Below are 7056 nucleotides of genomic sequence, written 5' to 3'. Positions count from 1 at the left end.
TTAGAAAATAGTCAAATTTTTTCCGTTTTTTGGGTAAAATTTCATTTATTTATTTTAATGAATAACATATATTTTTGTAACATATGCTTGCATTTTTCAAACAACTTTTAAAAACTGCCCTAACTATATTGGAGTGTTTAAAACAAAATTAAATTTGCGTTACAATTAGAGCTTATTATATTATGTAAAATATATCGGTTATGGTCTGTCTGTCAATATACGGTATGTCGGTCTGTCCTTAGTCATCCGTCTCTAAGTAGCCCAGTGGGCACAGAACATAATTTCAACGTTGAATCAACGTTGAAATATAGTTGATTTGTTGAAATCATGTTGTCAGCGTATTTCAAACGTTGAATCAACGTTGAAATAACATTTTTTCCCTAACTATTTTTTTTACGTTTAGTAATAAACATTGAATCAACGTTGAAATAACATTTTCTTTTTAACTAGTAATTTATGTTAATTAATAAATGTTGATTTAACGTTGAAATAACATTGTTTTTCAAACAAATGTTTTACGTTAATTTATAAATGTTGATTCAACGTTGAAATAACATTGTATTTTTAACTAGAAATTTACGTTAATTTATCAATGTTGATCCAACGTTAAAATAACATTGTCCTTCTAACTAGTAAATTACGTTAATTTATCAATGTTGATTTAACGTTGAAATAACATTGTCTTTCTAACTAGTAATTTACGTTAATTTGTCAATGTTGATCCAACGTTGAAATAACATTGTATTTTTAACTAGAAATTTACGTTAATTTATCAATGTTGATCCAACGTTGAAATAATCTTGTATTTTTAACTAGAAATTTACGTTAATTTATCAATGTTGATCCAACGTTGAAATAACATTGTATTTCTAACTAGAAATTTACGTTTTATTATCAATGTTGATCCAACGTTCAAATAACATTGTCTTTCTAACTAGTAATTTACGTTAATTTATCAATGTTGATTTAACGTTGAAATAACATTGTCTTTCTAACTAGAAATTTACGTTAATTTATCAATGTTGATCCAACGTTGAAATAACATTGTATTTCTAACTAGAAATTTTCGTTTTATTATCAATGTTGATCCAACGTTGAAATAACATTGTCTTTCTAACTAGTAATTTAAGTTAATTTATCAATGTTGATCCAACGTTGAAATAACATTGTCTTTCTAACTAGTAATTTACCTTAATTTATCAATGTTGATCCAACGTTAAAATCACATTGTATTTTTAACTCGAAATTTAAGTTAATTTATCAATGTTGATCCAACGTTGAAATAACATTGTATTTTTAACTAGTAATTTACGTTAATTTATCAATGTTGATCCAACGTTGAAATAACATTGTATTTTTAACTAGTAATTTACGTTAATTTATCAATGTTGATCCAACGTTGAAATAACAATGTATTTTTAACTAGAAATTTACGTTAATTTATTAATGTTGATCCAACGTTGAAATAACATTGTATTTTTAACTAGAAATTTACGTTAATTTATTAATGTTAATCCAACGTTGAAATAACATTGTCTTTTTAACTAGTAATTTAAGTTAATTTATCATTGTTGATCCAACGTTGAAATAACATTGTCTTTCTAACTAGTAATTTACGGTAATTTATCAATGTTGATCCAACGTTAAAATCACATAGTATTTTTAACTAGAAATTTACGTTAATTTATCAATGTTGATCCAACGTTGAAATAACATTGTATTTTAAACTAGTAATTTACGTTAATTTATCAATGTTGATCCAACGTTAAAATCACATAGTATTTTTAACTAGAAATTTACGTTAATTTATCAATGTTGATCCAACGTTGAAATAACATTGTATTTTTAACTAGTAATTTACGTTAATTTATCAATGTTGATCCAACGTTGAAATAACATTGTATTTCTAACTAGTAATTTACGTTAATTTATCAATGTTGATCCAACGTTGAAATAACATTGTATTTTTAACTAGAAATTTACGTTAATTTATTAATGTTGATCCAACGTTGAAATAACATTGTCTTTCTAACTAGTAATTTACGTTAATTTATCAATGTTGATACAACGTTGAAATAACATTGTCTTTATATCTAGAAATTTACGTTAATTTATCAATGTTGATCCAACGTTGAAATAACATTGTATTTTTAACAAGAAATTTACATTAATTTATCAATGTTGATCCAACGTTGCAATAACATTGTATTTTTAACTAGAAATTTACGTTAATTTATCAATGTTGATCCAACGTTGAAATAACATTGTATTTCTAACTAGTAATTTACGTTAATTTATCAATGTTGATCCAACGTTGAAATAACAATTGTATTTTTAACAAGAAATTTACGTTAATTTATCAATGTTGCTCCAACGTTGAAATAACATTGTCTTTCTAACTAGTAATTGACGTTAATTTATCAATGTTGATCCAACGTTGAAATAACATTGTATTTCTAACTAATAATTTTTTTCAAACAATTATTATTTTTGTTTTTCAATGTTATTCCAACGTTATTTTAACGTTGAAATCCAGTTGCCATTTTCAAATGACATGTTTTCAACGTTGAAAAACTCTTGAAATTATGTTGTTTTTTCAAACAATTATTATTTTTGTTTTTCAATGTTAATTAAACGTTAAATTAAAGATAAATTCTATTTAATACTTAAATTTTTTAATACTAAGTGCGTTGCCATTGATGTTTCAACGTTAAATTAATATTAGATTTCAGTTGGCGGTTTATTTTATCATCCTTTATTGTAAAACAAATGATTATTGGTTATTTAGGAATTTTAGATTGGCAAATATTATTGTCTCTGTATAATACAAAAATGTTCTAGAAGTTGTGTTGAAAATTGAATGATCCCTTCATTCATGATATGCAAGATCAAATTTCATAAGATACGAGCTTGTCATTGGTTTAGTTTCGTTTTGATAAAATTTTGAAACTGGTGTCAGTAATTTCAGTTACTTCGACGTAGGCTAGGCCTACAGTAGTAGTGGTGTGTAGAAAAAAAAGGCTCATCATTGAAATTGTCAAATAAGTATGTTTTGAGGTAGGAAAACAATCTTTTTTATTTGTAATCTACTAATTTTTAAGCTTTGAGCTTGACTATTTTACCCTTATCAATAGCTAGCCTCTAGTCTAGTAGGCCACACATGCATAGCTAGGCTATTATAGCCTGGTAGGCTAGGCCTAGAGGCTAGGCAGGCTGCCAGGCTGCTAGTGGAAGCATTTAGTATTATGCATGTCAAGGGCAAACATTTGCCTTGTCAAGGATAACTACAGTACTGTACTTATTATGGTTATAAAATGGTATGTATTACTAGGCCTTTTAGTTCAATACTTTCTTTATTTATCCAAAAGTATACATATATAACATTATAATAATATATATAATTAGTTGGCCTAGCTAGCTTTCTGCTAGAGTAGACTGTCTACAGTAGCTGCTAATGCTATTATTAGTGTTAATATACAAACACATGCTGCTAGCCTAGGACGGCTATTTGTTAAACTTACTTGCTTTCTTTATTTCAGATTGTAGGCCTAGCTAAGGCCCTGGCCTATGCCTAGCTAGAGTACAAAATAATGAAGTACATGTAGGCCTATAATCTTTTCTATGTGAATCAAACGAGAAAAATCTAATGGATGATCAATATTTTTATATACAAAAGGTTGGTATTTATAGTTCTTAACTTTAATATTGAATTGAATAAATATTACGCCGTCGTTGGGATTCCGGCACCGCAACTCAACTTCTCATCGTTAGGGAATCCGACACGCTATTGCGCATGCCCAGAGCGAAGTAATTATAGCTTGCACTAGTGCCACAGACCGCGCACCACATTACCCGAGAGTCGGAGTGTTAACTAGGGATGTACTGTGTAGCCAAAGATATCTTTGCTGTGGCCTAGTTAGTCGGCGCGCGGGGGAGAGAGCGATGGATGAAACTTGGCCTAGGCCATACATGAATTAATAATTACGCCACGCGTTAAAATAATTATTATGATATTGATAAGAATCAGCTTGCGTATTTCAAGAAATGTACGAAAATGAATAGCGTAGCGTTGCGACATCGACTTCTCCCGAACAGTTCTGTTTTTTTTTTTTTCAAATCCGCACGGCGGCTGCTGTCAACAAATCAACTTGTATACGATTGCATGATGTTAATATGTACAGTATAAATGCGTTATATGAAATCTTTTATTTTGTACTTGAAAAATCATAAAAAATAAAACTAGTCATGCAATTATTATAATTCATAAATATATAAAGTTTATATATGAATGAAGCAAATTTAATTACGAAATAAATAGGCCCAATGGTCACATCTAGCTGGTAGGCCTACTAGTATTAGTAGGCATGTAGGCCGGCTAGTTCGCCGTGGCGCAGCTATTAAAATGATCCATCGCTGTAAAGCTTGGTTCCCACTAGAACGTAACGCAAGGACATAAACGCAACGCAAGCGTTTTAACCAATGACAAGCGAAGTTATAGACAGTTAGCAATCACAAGCGAATAAGCCATCGCTTGTGATTGGTCAATTTACTTGCGTTGCGTTACGTTCTTGTGTTGCGTCGCTAGTGGGAACCACGCTTTGGTCTGTTGTAGACAAAAATCGCCGATTACCTTGCTCTGGGCATGCGCAATAGCGTGTCGGATTCCCTAACGCTGGGCAGTTGAGTTTCGGTGCCGGAATCCTAACCACGGCGTAAATATTAATACAGTGTTGCAATATTATTTACATAAATTGAATTGATTGCATATGTTACGTGTAAGTGTGAAATGATGTTCTGAATTGAATTTTTGTTTATGTACAGTATGATTTTTGAACAATGTGTTAAAGATATAATTGAACTGAACAATTTTTTTTTAAATGTTTTGTTGAATATGCCGTCACTATAGAGTTGTTCACTTTGACCAAAAATTAGATTTTTAAAAATGCATTTGTACCTTAAAAGGGGGACAATTTAAACAAACAATTGGTTTTTGGTTAAATGTACTGTTTATTTTGTATTTTTGTTAAGTGAAATCTTTATTGTTTTTGTTTATTTTCTACGGCAAGTGAATATCTAAATTGTTAAAATTGCAAAATGGCAAGGTATTCAAAGTATGATTGTATTAATCTTCATTGTTCATATTTTTTGGGGACAATAAATCTTTCAACAATTAATTTTTTACTGTATTATTTTTGTTTAAAACTACAGTAACTTGATTGAATTTGTTTCAGGTTTGGAAAAATAATATTGCCACACTTTTGGAAAGCATAGGACAATGTCAACACAGGAATCGAGGCAACTGTTTATTGACTAATCGGAACAATGCAATTACAGTATTGTGTTATTGCCATCATTTGGACTTCTGCAACATTAGCACAAGGCACCTGTGACGTGTGTTGTATTTATTGTGTTTTACTGTAATCAGCCAATATTTATAGTTATTCAATCATGTTAGTTGGCAAACATATTACAAACTGGTTATTTGTATATTTTTTATACTTAACATTGGTACCTGAGAACTGTCAGTGAGGATGTACATTATTTGATTGTTGCTTGGATTTTGCCTGATGATTTGATAACACCTGATTAAATGTTATTTTATGTTTTTATAGAAATTAAAGATTAGTAAGATATACAGTATTTATAAAATGTCTCTATTGATGGATTCTGCGACGTAACAGTACCTTTACTACTAACTACTTTAAAACCGTTGATTCAAATTGGATATAGTAATTCAACAAATCAAATTTCGTTAAATCTATGTTTAAATTTACGTTGATGCAAATTTTCATTTCAACTTAATTATTACGTTGTTTCAACGTTAATAATTTCAACATTGAATCAACATTGATAATTTCAACGTAGACATTTTTACGTTGTTTCAACGTTGATAATCTATGTTGAATCAACGTTGACATTTTTGTTGAGGCAAACTTTCATTTTCAACCATTTTTTCAACGTTATTTCAACGTTACTTATTTTAACGTTGTTTCAACGTTGATAATTTCTATGTTGATTCAACGTTGACATTTACGTTGAGGCAAACTTTCATTTTCAACGTTATTTCAACGTTACCTATTTTAACGTTGTTTCAACGTTGATAATTTCTATGTTGATTCAACGTTGACATTTACGTTGAGGCAAACTTTCATTTTCAACCATTTTTTCAACGTTATTTCAACGTTACCTATTTTAACGTTGTTTCAACGTTGATAATTTCTATGTTGATTCAACGTTGACATTTAAGTTGAGGCAAACTTTCATTTTCAACCATTTTTTCAATGTTATTTCAACGTTACTTATTTTAACGTTGTTTCAACGTTGATGATTTCTATGTTGATTCAACGTTGACATTTACGTTGAGGCAAACTTTCATTTTCAACCATTTTTTCAACGTTATTTCAACGTTACTTATTTTAACGTTGTTTCAACGTTGATAATTTCTATGTTGATTCAACGTTGACATTTACGTTGAGGCAAACTTTCATTTTCAACCACTTTTTCAACGTTATTTCAACGTTTGCAGATAACGTTGAATTAACGTTAATTCAACCAATTTTTGCCCACTGGGAGGCGTATTCTCAAATAATTAGTGGTACTAAAACACTATTTAAAAACGGACAATTTCAAATATAATATATGATAATTTATTTAATGACGTGTGCTGCTTTAAATATATAAATAAGGCGGCAAGTAAAGTGGGGTTTTAAAACTCGCATGAATATAACGGCAGGTTTCATTTTAGCTCGACAAATTATCGATTAATCTCCCTCCGACAATATCCGAGACAAGAAGTTTGGAAATTCACATAAATGACATTAAATGAATGGAGCAGGCCGATTGGCTTAATGGTCAGTTATCAACACTCAATTGCTTAGTAGGGGTGTGAAAAAAGCAAACCGTTTGGTAAGAGAGCTCAGAGCAAAAGGACAAACTGTCTATAAGACATAAATTGAAGTCATTTGATTAGATGTTATTAAGCAGAAAAACAATGATGGCCAGGCTATTGTTTTATTTGGTAATTTTCGTTCGAATTTAGTTGTTTTTCTATTTCAG

General features: G+C 29.7%; 1 long non-coding RNA gene across 1 annotated transcript; it reads left to right on the top strand.

Moving 5' to 3' along the window:
- The first annotated feature begins 2930 nt into the window (after positions 1–2930).
- LOC140048868 (uncharacterized) lies at positions 2931–5697 on the top strand. Its single transcript, XR_011845161.1, has 3 exons — positions 2931–3057; positions 3540–3676; positions 5232–5697. It is a non-coding gene; the product is annotated as an uncharacterized lncRNA (long non-coding RNA).
- Positions 5698–7056: the final 1359 nt, after the last annotated feature.

This window comes from Antedon mediterranea, chromosome 1, assembly GCF_964355755.1.
Source record: "Antedon mediterranea chromosome 1, ecAntMedi1.1, whole genome shotgun sequence".
In the NCBI taxonomy this organism is placed as follows: domain Eukaryota; kingdom Metazoa; phylum Echinodermata; class Crinoidea; order Comatulida; family Antedonidae; genus Antedon; species Antedon mediterranea.
Note: the sequence above shows the minus strand (reverse complement) of the source record. Positions and strands in the feature narration are given on the sequence as shown.